This window comes from Leucoraja erinacea, chromosome 7 (genome assembly GCF_028641065.1).
Source record: "Leucoraja erinacea ecotype New England chromosome 7, Leri_hhj_1, whole genome shotgun sequence".
NCBI lineage: Eukaryota > Metazoa > Chordata > Chondrichthyes > Rajiformes > Rajidae > Leucoraja > Leucoraja erinaceus.
The window spans coordinates 65,902,792-65,917,349 of NC_073383.1; the positions used below are offsets into that span (position 1 = coordinate 65,902,792).

General features: G+C 43.0%; 1 protein-coding gene across 5 annotated transcripts in view; it reads left to right on the forward strand.

The window, feature by feature from the left end:
- lypd6b (LY6/PLAUR domain containing 6B) overlaps nt 1-14,558 on the forward strand; it is a 141,278-nt gene that overhangs the window by 67,275 nt on the left and 59,445 nt on the right. For 3 of the 5 annotated variants that reach the window (XM_055638696.1, XM_055638695.1, XM_055638694.1), the window contains 2 exons: nt 6,225-6,347; nt 14,382-14,537. The exons of 1 other annotated variant lie outside the window; for it this stretch is intronic. The gene's annotated coding sequence lies outside the window, so the exon portion shown is untranslated. The remainder of the gene's footprint in view (nt 1-6,224; nt 6,348-14,381; nt 14,538-14,558) is intronic. One more of the 5 variants, XM_055638697.1, reaches the window with a different exon arrangement.

Below are 14,558 nucleotides of genomic sequence, written 5' to 3' on the forward strand. Positions count from 1 at the left end.
TACTCCAGGTGTGGTCTCACTAGGGGCCTATACAACTGCAGATGAACCACAGAGGCACCAGAGACCACCAGCGCTGCCTCTTCAACCCCAAAGCAGAGCTGCCAGGATATGTCTGAGGCTGTCAGTGCCTCTTCTTCAGGCAAGGGTGAACTGCATTGAGAAGCCAGAGATCGCTATGCCACCTCTTTCGAGACCAGGGCTGAGCTGCCGGGACAAGCCAGAGATCGCCAGCGGCACCTCGCATGCCCCTTGATAATGAGTGACAGCGCCTACACTCGGTTGGTGGGGGAGCTGCAAGCCAGCAGCCCTGTCAGCAGCGTGTTAGTCTTTTCAACTTTTTTTTATTTTTTTAGTATGTTTTAAAGTATGTTTTTAATGTTTCTTTTGTGTGTCTTGTGTGGGGGCTAGTGGGGGGGGGGGGGGGGGGGGGGGGGGGGGGGGGGGTAAGGGAAAACTGTTTTGGTTCACCGGGGGAAAATGGAGGAGGACTGGCCAAATTTTGTGCCTTCCACCATAGTGATGAATGCTGTGGTGGATGTTTGTGTTAAATTTTTTGTGTGTTTTTGTGTGTTTTTTATCATTGTACCGCTGCTGGCAAATTCATTTCACTTGCACTTTATGTGCAATGTGACGAATAAAACTGATTGTATTGTATTGTATTGTATTGTATTGTATTGCTGTTGCTTGTGAATAAATCAAAATCAAAAAATTACATGCGATCCTAAACATTCTTGGCTCTGTAAATAAAACATATCATGTGAGTTCACCCGACTCCGAGTGTCTGTGTGGCCGCTCCCAAACCCAGCATCGTCCCCGTCGCCACAGTGGGAATTTGCTGAAATTACCTGTTTAGGTCAATGTACTTGAGTTTGGTGAGGCAGAAAGTTGTACAGCTGCAGGAGAGATGTGCCTAACACTCAGTTTGAGCCTGCGCAGTTATTTAAAGTTATTTTATTTCACGTGAGAGAACAGACAATTGTGATGGAGTCATAGAGTGATACTGTGACAGCAGTCCCTTCGGCCCAACCTGCCCACACCAGCCTAATATGTCCCAGCTACACTACACTAGTCCCACTAGTACGTGTCTAACTGTTTCTTAAATGTTTGGATAGTCCCTGACTCAACAAACTAATGATATTATACACCTCTATAATTTCACCACTCATCCTCTTGCACTCCAAGAAATAGAGTCCCAGCCTACTCAACCTCTGCCTATAGTTCAGACCCTCTAGTCCTGGCAACATCCTCGTAAATCTTCTATGTACCCTTCCAGCTTGACAATATGTTTCCTATAACACGGTGCACAGAACACAATATTCTAAATGTGGCCTTACCAACGTCTTCTACAACTGCAACATGACCTCCCAACTTCTAAATACTCTGCTTGATGAAAACCTTTTTGACCACCAGATCTGCCTGTGACTCCACCTTCAGGGAACTATGCACCTGCACTCCTAGATCCCTCTGCTCTACAACACTCCCCAGAGCCCTACCATTCACTGTGTAGGTCCTGCCTGATGTAGGTCAATGTGATTGAAAATCTCACCAAAGGTAATTTTGGGTAATGCACTATAGTTTAAGCCATTTGGGCATATGTACGCCAGAAAGTCAGAAGAAATCTGGCATCAAAACGTCCATAATATATTAACAATTGACGGGAACTACCTGTAAAAATGTGCACAAAAATGGTTTATCCATGTTAACGTGATTTTTGTTTGTGCAAAATGTTCAAATCTTGAATATTTTAATACGTTTAAGAACCAATTAAGCAGGCACATGGATAGGACAGGTTTAGAGGGATATGGGCCAAACGCAGGCAAGTGGAACAAGTGTAGATGGGACACATTTGTCGGTGTGGGCAAGTTGGGCTGAAGGCCCTGTTTCCACACTGTATAAACATATATAACCATATAACAATTACAGCACGGAAACAGGCCATCTCGGCCCTACAAGTCCATGCCGAACAAATTTTTTTCCCCTTAGTCCCACCTGCCTGCACTCGTACCATAACCCTCCATTCCCTTCTCATCCATATGCCTATCCAATTTATTTTTAAATGATACCAATGAACCTGCCTCCACCACTTCCACTGGGAGCTCATTCCACACCGCCACCACTCTCTGCGTAAAGAAGTTCCCCCTCATATTACCCCTAAACTTCTGTCCCTTAATTCTGAAGTCATGTCCTCTTGTTTGAATCTTCCCTATTCTCAAAGGGAAAAGCTTGTCCACATCAAGTCTGTCTATCCCTCTCATCATTTTAAAGACCTCTATCAGGTCCCCCCTTAACCTTCTGCGCTCCAGAGAATAAAGACCTAACTTATTCAACCTATCTCTGTAACTTAGTTGTTGAAACCCAGGCAACATTCTAGTAAATCTCCTCTGTACTCTCTCTATTTTGAAAGCTGTATGACTCTACTAAATTAGCATCAGTAAATTCTAAGCTTCACTAATTTCTGATCAAGTTGTTTGTGATGTTCCAGTCTAATATCCCAATGATTGGAATGATTCAATCATTGAATAGTTGTTTCAATGTTATCATTGAGAGTGTCTCTTGTTTTACACCGCACCTTGCATTGCTATTTTTCAAATTTCTGTTCCTCAGGGCAAGGCATGATGAGGCATGATGAGTCAGCTATATTAGCTATACAGTGACATGGCAGGAACGCTAGAATAAAGGATGACTCGTGTCTGATTTGATTTCAAAACTAAGCCAAAGGATGTTTAAACTCTTACTTAATTAGTTTGTAACAGATTTGTCTGAGAAAGGATACCTTGTTATAATTAGGTGAAAATCACACACTTGTATTTCAGGAGCTGCCTATACATGTTCGGAATTAATCTTTATCTAACAGGAACCATATGAGAATTTCTATGATTGATAATATCCACCGTAGTTAATTTAATTTACAAGTCACTTGCACCGAGATACAGTGAACAGCTTTTGTTTGCTATATAGTCAAGAGAAAGACCGTACATGACTATAATTGAGCCATCCTCTGTGCAAAGATAAAGGATAAAGGACATTTAGTGCAGATATAACATTGAAGTCCAGGTCTAGTAGGCACAAAAAGCTGGGGTAACTTAGCGGGACAAGCAGCATCTCTGGAGAGGGAGAAAGGGTGGCGTTTCATGTCGAGACCCTTCTTCAGATGGAACCTAAATTTATCTTATGATCCTCCTGGCAGCAGTTAATTAAACAAATATGTTTTTTTTTAATTTAATTTGCCAATGTCAATAGTCAGGGAACCAATTTTTTCGAAGGATTAGATGGTATCCCATTTTCATTGTTATTTTTATTCATGTTTTTTTTGGGAAGGCCTTCTAAAAGCAGCATTGAAGAGAGAATTTATCTTGTTAATTTTTTACATTATTTGTCAAAAAAATGCTGACTTTCGATTATTTTGTGTGGTCGCCAATGCATCTGTAAATAATGAGGACATGTAAAACTTTTGTTTCAAATCATTTTGACAGAAGGGTGCTGAAATCAAAATGAAGGAATGAGGTCAGGAGGATTGGAGCTGGACTGCTGTGAGTGTATTTCCAGCAAAAGATAGGATTATGGATTCACAGTTGCATTTGTGACTGGCTATCTAAATCAATCTATTTATGATTTTGCTTTCCAAGCTGGAAATAAAATAATGCATCAACTGACTAAGTTCATCTATGTAAATAGGGTTATCAATTCTTCCTCAAAGGAAGACCTTCGATTAACTCATCTTGCAAACTAATGCCCCGTATTTGAATTTCAGCTCCTCTTTAATCCTTTGAATTGAATATTGTCACATCTGTCTTTCCACCAATTTCCTGTCTGACCCGTTTTCTCTTTTTAACCGCAGCACTGAAAGAACATGTCGAAGGCAGAAATAACTGAGCAAAATACAAAGTGCCGGAGGAACTCAGGTGGTCAGGCTGCATCTGTCGGACGGAATGCCTGCCTGAGTTCATCCAGCACTTTGTGTTTTGTCATTTTCATAAGTTCATAAGTTATAGGAGCAGAATTAGGCCATTTGGTCCATCAAGTCTACTCTGCCATTCAATCATGACGGATCTATCTTTCCCTCTCAACCCAGTTCTCCTGCCTTAGAAACATAGAAAATAGGTGCAGGAGTAGGCCATTCGGCCCTTCGAGACTGCACCGCCATTCAATAAGATCATGGCTGATCATCCAACTTAGTATCCTGTACCTGCCCTCTCTCCATACCGCCTTATCCCTTTAGCCAGAAGGGCCACATCTAACTCCCTCTTAAATATAACCAATGAACTGGCCTCAACTACCTTCTGTGGCAGAGAGTTCCAGAGATCCACCACTGTCTGTGTGAAAAAAGTTTTTCTCATCTCGGTCCTAAAGGATTTCCCCTTTATCCTTAAACTGTGACCCCTTGTCCAGGACTTCCCCAACATCGGGAACAATCTTCCTGCATCTAGCCTGTCCAACCCCTTAAGAATTTTGTAAGTTTCTATAAGATCCCCCTTCAATCTTCTAAATTCTAGCGAGTACAAGCCGAGTCTATCCAGTCTCCCTTCTTAAACTGTGCCTTCTCCCCATAATCCCCGATACCATTACTAATCATGAATCTGTCAATCTGCGCCTTAAAAATGCACAATGACTTGGTCTCCATGGCTGTCTGTGACTCACATTTTCTTGTGTCTGCAGAAGTATCTGATCATCTTTCTTCCTGACCTTCTTGTGACCAGCCTATTGCCCTCCAATGGCTCTTTTGATTTCTACTTGGTTGCAATGCTATTGCTTGGTTCCATTATTCTGTTATCATTGGCCTCTTGAGTCTGCAAATAATCCTTTGGATATCTCCTCCATGCCATTCTATCTCAAGACCGTCATATTCCATGACTTTACAATATAATAGGCGTTGATACTTGCCATTAATCATCTAAATCCCTCCATTGCTTCATCTGGACAGATTCCTTAACCAACACCAGTCCTGATTGAACCCAGTTTTCTCTGATACCATGGAGAGACCAAATCTTACTTAAATTAAGAGTGAGTCAAGGAATGCCGAGGTAGTTGACCTTCATAACAAGAGAAGTTGAGTATAGGAGCAAATAGGTCCTTCTGCAGTTGTACAGGGCCCTAGTGAGACCACACCTGGAGTATTGTGTGCAGTTTTGGTCTCCAAATTTGAGGAAGGACATTCTTGCTATTGAGGGAGCGCAGCTTAGGTTCACGAGGTTAATTCCCGGGATGGCGGGACTGTAATAGGTTGAAAGAATGGAGCGACTGGACTTGTATACACTGTAATTTAGAAGGAAGAGAGGAGAGTTCAGAACCAGGGGCCACAGTTTAAGAATAAGGGGTACATCATTTCGAGCGGAGATGAGGTAAAACCTTTTCACCCGGAGAGTTGTGAATCTGTAGAATTCTCTGCCTCAGAAGGCAGTGGAGGCCAATTCTCTGGATTCCTTCAAGAGAGAGTTAGATAGAGCTCTTAAAGAAAGCGTAGCCAAGGGATATGGGGAGAAGGCAGGAACGGGGTAATGATTGTGTATGATTAGACACAATCACAGTGAGTGGCGATGCCGGCTCGAAGGGCCGAATGGCCTACTCCTGCACCTATAGTCTATAGTCTATTGTCTATTGTAAAATAATGGATAGAGTAGAAAAGTTGAAGGATTGGAACTTGAAGGGATCAAGAGTGTATTATTGTCATTTGTCCCAAAATGGAACAATGACATTTTTACTGGCAGCAGCACAACTGATATGTTGACATAGTACTGAGTGGACACCATTATAAACAGCAAAAATAAATGCAATATATAAAAACAAGCCAACAATATAGTGCAAAGGCAAACACAATGCCCCCCCCCCCCCCCCCCCCCCCCCCCCCCCCTCCCCACAAGCCGCTGGTGCAATGAAGGTAGTTTGTAGTTTGGAGTTGGGGTTCTTAGTGTTCAATAGCCTGATAGTTGTTGGGAAGAAGAAGCTCCTGAACCTGGATGTTAACAGTTTTCGGGCTCATGTGTCGTGTTCCTGATGGCAGGAGTGAAGAGTGGAAAGAGAGCTTGGCCAGGGTGGTGTGGTTCTCCGATGGTGCTGGCTGCATTTTTAGGGCAGTGCCTCTTATACATTCCTTCAATGGTGATCATGAAGAAAATCGTCATTTTGAATTGGAATGTCAAAGAAATAGACATTGACATACATCAGCAATTCCATATATCATATATGGAACTTTATAGATACTAACAAATTGCAATATTCTGTTGCAGGTGTAGATATTCAGCAGAGTATGAAATTAAAGAAGTTGAAGACATTTGAATGAGAAGCAAACCGATGGACGTTTCCAAGGTTGCGGTTAAGAAATTACAGTAAATTATGGGAACACATTACATGTAAGTCAGTTTCTATTTAGAGAAATGGTGGTTATGGCATTTCAGGCATTGGGCGGTCATTAGGACAGATGACTAATTGCATTGGTTTCATTATTTTGTTCATTATAATCTGGATTGTAGACTTGCGACACTTACAGTTGGCGCATGAAAATAGTGAGAGAAATGAACATTCCAACTCCAAACCCACCAAGAAATGTTGCTAAAACATAAAGAGCAGGAACTGATTGTGACTATGTATATTGGTTAGTCTCTGAGCTTCACACAAAAAAAGGACTTTCATTACACCCTGGTGTACATGGCAATAAACAAATTTGAAGATGAATATGAATCTGAGGTGATGTGTTTTGGGAAGCTAAACCAGGGCATGTCTTGATGTGGCCTAGAGGAGTATTATAGAACAGAGAGACTGAGGGAAACCAATACTTAGTACCCAAAAATAATGACACAGGTGAACTGGGTGGTGATGGAGGTGTATAGCATGCTTGTCTACACCAGATGGGTTATTAAGTGCAAGGGTTGGGATGTCATGTTACAGTTGAATATAACATTGATGAGACCACACCTAAATATTGTATGGTAGTTCTGGTCACCATATTATTGGAAGGATTTGCTTAACCAACAGAGGTCACAGAAAAAGGTTCAGAAATATTTTTTTGGGCTTGGGAAGATTGTTATAAGAAGAGTCTGGGACTGTTTTCCATGGAGTGAAGGAAGCTGAGGGGTGACCTTTATAAAGGTTTATAAAATCAAGAGGGGCAAAGATAAGATGGACGGTCTCAGTCTTTTTTCTAGGGTAGGGGAGTAAAACTAGAGAATCTAGGTTTAAGTTGCACCAATCTGCTGGTGTGCATGCATTGTTATACTTATTGTTGTATTTTGTTGCTACTGTGTGTATATTGTTTATTCACTGGGCTTCTAAGGGAAGATTTAAAGGGAACCCAATGGGAAGTTTTTTTACAGAGGGTGGTGGAAATATGGAATGACCTGCCAGAGGAAGTGCTTGAGGCTGGTACAGTTTCAACTTTTAGAAGGCATTGAGACAGGTTCATTGAGAGGAAAGGTTTAGAAGGATATGAGCCAAATACAGGTAGGCACATTGATCAACGGATAAGTTTAAACAAAAGGCCTCTTTCCATGAAGTCTAACTCTATGAATCCATGAGCTAAATAATCAGCGATATTTAACTTTTGTTGAATTGTTTATTACTTGGAATAGGATGGGCGACAGGCAAAAAGACTGAGTGTTAAATGTGGTTTAAAGTCACAAATGAGGCTGCAAAATGAGGGCCAGAACAAAACAGGATTGACAATTGCCAACCAAGAAAGGGTGGAGCCCTACAGCTGTTGTGGACGTCGAAAAATCTATTGAACGTTCATAAGCTGGAAAGGACTATTGAGTGTAGGATATCATTATATCGGGTGTAGAAGTCTCTGTTTCCCAGGCAGTGCAGGGAAAAGTGACAATGAGTCTGTTGAACAGCCAGAATACATCCTACCTAGTTAATGTATAGCTGAAGATAGACACAAGAAGCTGGAGTAACTCAGCTGGACAGGCAGCATCTCTGGAGAGAAGGAATGGGTGACGTTTTGGGTCAAGACCATTCTTCAGACTGATTATGGATAAGGGAAATGAAAGATGCAGATGGTGATGTGGAGAGATAAAGAACAATGAATGAAAGATATGCAAAAAAGTAACGATGATAAAGGAAACCGGCCATGGTAAGCTGTTTGCACGGTGAAAATGCGAAGCTAGCACTTGGGTGGGGGAGGGATAGAGAGAGAGGATCATATATAACAGGTTTATATAACTGAGTCAGTCATATATAACAGTATATTGACATTTCCCACAGATTTTACCAGATGTTGAGAATTTGCTTTATGAATGAAGTTGGTACATTTGTTTTTTAGAGGTGGTGTTCTTGTGCAAATAGAATTATGAGATAAGACTTGTGTTACAGAATTATAACAACTACATGTTAATATATAAAAAGTAATGCAGTAAATTCTGTTGAAATGAGGTGATGCAATAAGTCTGAAGAAAGGTCCCTACCCTAAACGTCACGAATCCATGTTCTCCAGAGATGCTGCCTGCCTGATCTGCTAAGTTACTCAAGACACTCAAGTATCTTTCTTTTCTTCACCAGCATCTACAGTTCCTTGTTTCCAAGTTCTGTTGCTTTCTTTGCACCAGTAACGATAATAATATCTTTATATTTTAAATCAATCATTTTGAAAGTTTTATTGTAATTTACAGTTGCAACAGGTTTCAAATGGCATATTTGTTAATGACACTGCTACTGAGTTATTAATTATTGCTACAACTTATGTTGGTGCATCCCTTTAATTAACTCCGATGCCCCGAGGACCCTCACTTGTGAGAGAAGACTGAGTGGCAGTAGAATGACTGAAAGGTCTGACTGAAAAATCAGAAAAGGTAGAGTTTCTCACCTTGTAAAGACAATGAAAAACCAAGTGTGTTCTGGAAAGCGAAACCAAGCAATTGAACACCCCGAGAGCAACTGAGGGACACTAGAGGGACAGGATGCACAGGAAACCAGATTTCAGGCAACTGAACCATCCTACCAACAACTAGAGAGGAGTCCTGTGCTACTACCTCAGCGTCTTCATCGGAGACCCTCGGACTGACTATCTTTGATCGGAGATTTACACGGAATGCTGGAGTAACTCAGCGGGACAAGCAGCAATTCTGGAGAGAACAGATGGGTACCGTTCCGGGTCGAGACCCTTCTTCAGACTGAGTCAGGGGAGACTAGAAATATGGAAGGGTAAGGTGTGAAAACGACAGATCAAAGTCTTCCTTCACAAATTATCTTTGAGCAGACTTATCTTGCACTAAATGTTATTCATGTTATTTCCTTTATCATGTGGGTCGCTCGATTGTAACCATGTATTGTCTTTCTGCTGACTGCTTAGCACGCAAAAAAAGCTTTTCATTCTACCTCGGCCCACGTGACCATAAACTAAACTCAAACTGAAAGAGAATAGAGCAAATCTGAGATAAAATGAAGGATTTTGAACTTGCCATGTTGGAGATGAAGGATCAGAGTGTTCTGGGTGAAATTGAGCTATTTGTCGGGAGAACAGCGGTCAGGTTTTAGACGCATTAAGTGTTATGGCGACATAGGCATGGAGCAGGGGTTTCAGTCGAGGTCAAATTCAGCTTGGAATGAAGACTGGGAGCATTGTTTGGTGTTCAGCTTCAGCGACAAGTAAAAGTAGGGGGTTGAAACTTCCTTAACCACCTACTGTCCACTTTGTAAATGCTCACAAGATGTTAATGAATGACTAGAACAATATTTTGCGGTGGTGCTTTCTTAAAAGCTGAATAATCAGGCAAAAGCTTGGATGAAGCTTTTTAAGATCACTGTCTTTATGTGACTAGCAGTTGACCTTCAAAAGCCAGGGACCCATTGTTGCATGAATTGGGGACGATAACAATCTTTCCGCATACTGTTATTGTAAAAAGTGGTTTCCTTTGATTCTTAGAGTGGATAACATCCCACCCAATTAGAGCTTCTTCTGAAAATAAAATGATTATAACAGTCCAGTCAATGTTTGTTCAAGGTGCAGTTTCAAGATCTCTCTTCCGATAATTCTGAAATCCTGTGAACTTAGGCCAGCAACTGACAACTTTAACCAACTGCTGATTCATAATAAGTAATGGCAGGATGTGAAAATGCACCCAAAGTGCCCTTCTTTATGCATAGAAACAGGATCACGTTAATCACGGAAAGGTTACACCAGAGGCACAGTTTAGTATAATTGTACCCAGAATTAAATAAAACATCACATCCCCGCATTCTGAGTTCATTCCCCTGGACCTTTGACTTAAGCCCTTTAAGGAGGTGGATGGATTACTTGTCGAACCTTGCTGAGACCCATCTTTCTCTGATAGTTAAGCAAAATTAAATCAGACTCATGTAAATAAGGTGTCTTGAACCTGGATATACTGTAGGTGACTTCTAGCTTCAAGCACAGTTTCTTCCCAGTCCTTTACCTCTAACTCAGGACTCGAAATTAATGGTTACCCGGTTGCCAATGGCCACCTAAAGTCCCGCCGTACAACCTAAAAGCCGTGTCATTTTGCCCGGCTTGGCAAGCGAAGGAAAGCTTGGCGGAAGTGGACAGCGGACAGCCTGATGCAAACTGTGCCAGCGCTTCTCAGAGAGCTCCTGCCTTATCCTTGTTCCCTGCCTTGCCCTGTGGAGTTGCTGCTTGTTTGTGAACTAGCGGCTCAGGCAGCGGATTGGCGTTCGACACCGCTGCAAATTGTTCAGTTGCTGTTGTTCCCTTAAAGGGTCTGACCCACTTTGCGATTTTTTGAGGCCAACTGCGGAGCGTCAGTGACGGTTTTGCGGGCATCAGTGACGGACGCTCCGCAGTCGCCGAAAAATTTGCAAAGTGGGACAGGCCCTTTAGAGGAACAACATCAACAGAACAATTTGCAGCGGTGTCGAGCGCCAATCCGCTGCCTGAGCCGCTGGTTCACAAACAAGCAGCAACTCCACAGGCCAAGGTGTTTTATCTAAAATCACATACAGTACAAACAGGAAGTTGCCAAGTTTCCACCAACCATAGCCATTTTTGTTTGCAGTGTAGTCTTTCAAAGCAGTTTCCACCACCAACAACAGCCATTTTTTTTGCTGTGCAGCCTTTCAAGGCAGTTACCACCACCAATAACAGCCATTTTGTTTTTGCAGTGCAGCCTTTCAAAGCAGTTACCACCACAAACAACAGCCATTTTTCTGCTGTGCAGCCTTTCAAAGCAGTTACCACCACCAACAACAACCTTTTTTGCAGTGCAGCATTTCAAAGCAACCATATTTTCATTTTCAAACCACATTCAGGGCACTCACAGTTGAGTAGACATGTGTCCAGTGTTATTCACAGCTCAGAGAGACATGACCTTCTCACGTCCTCCATTTTGCAGAGACTGAGTGAGGCACAACACTTCCGGGTTTTATAGTCCCTCCCATCAGCAGGGGCAGCAGAGGGAATGTCACCATTTTTTAAACATTAACAACTCTTTGATTTTTAATCGTTGGGAAAAATCCTCTTGTCCTGACCAGCGGAGGGAGACTCTGAGTACGATGGCAAAAAAATCACAGCCGTAAGTGGCAGCATTTTTTCAAAAATCATGAAACAGGAAACTGGAAGTGGTCAAGATCTTACTTTTAGTAATATAGATGTTTAAAATCCATGCATTGAAGGAAGAATATTTTACAGCCCATCTGTGGTCCCTAACCCTAACCGGGCGTCACCTGCAGGACAGCATTCGTCAGCGTGTGAGAGGGCGCATGACATGATGAGACACCCAAATGTCGCCCCTGAATTTTCAACATTCCAAAATCCTGGGTTGACAACAAGACGCCGCATGTCACTACATGCGTCACGACCCGACCACGACGCGACAACCTCTTTTCAGGCAGTCGCCGAAATGTCGCCAAAGTGGGATAGGCCCTTAAATCCCTCACCCCACGGGAGGGGGAGAGAAACTGCAAAGCCACCTGCCCGCGTTTCGTCCATATCCCTCCAAACCCGTCCTATCCATGTACGGAAGGACATTATTGCCATAGAGGGAGTGCAGAGACGGTTCACCAGACTGATTCCTGGGATGTCAGGACTGTCTTATGAAGAAAGACTGGATAAACTTGGTTTATACTCTCTAGAATTTAGGAGATTGAGAGGGGATCTTATAGAAACTTACAAAATTCTTAAGGGGTTGGACAGGCTAGATGCAGGAAGATTGTTCCCGATGTTAGGGAAATCCAGGACAAGGGGTCACAGCTTAAGGATAAGGGGGAAATCCTTTAAAACCGAGATGAGAAGAACTTTTTTCACACAGAGAGTGGTGAATCTCTGGAACTCTCTGCCACAGAGGGTAGTTGAGGCCAGTTCATTGGCTATATTTAAGAGGGAGTTAGATGTGGCCCTTGTGGCTAAGGGGATCAGGGGGTATGGAGAGAAGGCAGGTACGGGATACTGAGTTGGATGATCAGCCATGATCATATTGAATGGCGGTGCAGGCTCGAGGGGCCGAATGGCCTACTCCTGCACCTAATTTCTATGTTTCTATGTTTCTATGTACCTGTGTCTGTCCCTGTCTTTCAATCTGTCTCTGTCTCTCTCTATCTCTGTCTCCTTCTCTGTCTATAACTGTCTCTGCCTCTGCTCTTTCTGCCTCTCTCTGTCTCTGTGTCTCTGTCTCTCGCTTACCAGTCCTCCCCCACTTTTTCATCAGAAACCCACCCCAAAATTTGGGCGTTGAAGCTCCCCCTAATGCTCGTGTGTAGTGCCAAGCAACAGCCATGTTGCTGAAAGGGTTGATGTGATACAGTATGGTGTTCCTGAAGTCCCACACCAGAAGAGCTACAAACATCTGCACTCTCCTTGACCTCGTCCTTACCATACCGGCAAGTTCAGCTGAGGCTGAGCGAGGCTTCAGCCGGCTGAGGCAGCTGAAGACCACCAACAGAAGTTCCCTCCAGGATGACCAGGTGACGGACCAGATCCTCATCATGCTGCATGCCAGTAACATCAAGGACTTTGATCCCCGGCCAGCTAGCAGCTTGTGGCATGCAGGAGGGATGGGGGCAAGGAGGCCTGACATGGGAGAAGACCCAGCTGCAACATCTGCCTCGGGACCTCACTCTGACAGTGACAAGTCTGATGAGGAGGATGCTCTGCTCGAGAGTGACTCAGATGACATTTAAAGTGACTTTAGATGTATGCGGACAGCTTTGTCTTTACTTTGCTTTTCAGGAGATGGTTTAAATATCAAGCAGAAAAGTGACACGTTCTCACAAACATAATGTTTCTGTTCATTTAAATTGGTAACCTCCACATTAAACTGCATCTGCCATGCATCTGCCCACCCCCCCCCCAACCTGTCCAAGTCACCCTGCATTCTCATAGCATCCTCCTCACAGTTCACAATGTTACTTTGAATCCCTTCATCTAAATCATTGATGTATATTGTAAATAGCTGCAGTTCCAGCACCGAGCCTTGCGGCACCCCACTAGTCACTGCCTGCCAACCAATTTTCTATCCATGGCAGCACTCTACCCTCAATACCATGTGCCCTAATTTTGCCCACTAATCTCCTATGTGGGATTTTATCAAATGTATTTTGTTTTAATTTAGTTTAGAGTTACAGCATGGAAACAAGCCCTTTGGCCCACCGAGTTTGCGCTGACCAATGAGTGATCCTCGCACATTAACACTAGGGACAATTTACACACACACTAGGGACAATTTACACTTTAATCAAGCCAACTAACCTACAAACCTGTACGTCTTTGGAGTGTGGGAGGAAACCGATGATCTCGGAGAAAATCCACGCTGTCGTGGGAGAATGTACAAACTCCATACAGACAGTGCCCAGAGTCGGGATCAAACCAGGGTCTCTGGCGCTGCGAGCACTATTAGGCAGCAACTCTACCGCTGCGTCACCGTGCTGCTCGTTTAAAAAAAAAATTGTTGAATCACTCTTGTGCACTTGTACCTTCTGATCCATAGTATGAGAACATTAAAAAACAAGGGAGGGAGTTGAGGCAGATGCTGTAATGACATTTAAAAGACACTTGGACAAGTACATGGATAGGAATGGTTTAGAGGGATATGGGGCAATCGCGGGAAAATGGGACTAGCTTAGATGGGGCATCTTGGTTGGCATGGACGACTTGGATGGAAGAGCCTGTTTACGTGCAGTATGACTATAACCAGGAGCAAGAGTAGGCCCTGTCTGATCAAATCAACATTTCCACTCAATCCCTTTGTCTTTTGATTGCCTTAACATCCAAAAACATATTAATTTCAGCCTTGAATACACTTTACTGTGTATGCTTTTATGTGTCTGATATTTAGGTAGTTGTAGCTAACCAAGGAATTGAACAGAAAATCTTCTCCCTTGAGGGGCCATGTCACAGGCATCCACCTCTGAGAGGCAAGAGGGTACATGCTGCATTGCTTTTACCAAACATACACATTAAACTGGAGCTGTTTCATTTACAGTGATTACTGGGTTTGCCAAACGTGCAAACTAGAAGATAGAAAAATAAATTACATCTAGCCCTGAAAACTGGATCAAATGCTGTGGGGCAGAATGTGGCTTTGGAGGTGGATATCAACGTAATAGAACGAATAGTTGGAGAAGAATTGGTAGTGAAGGTTAGTATTTATAGAGAAATG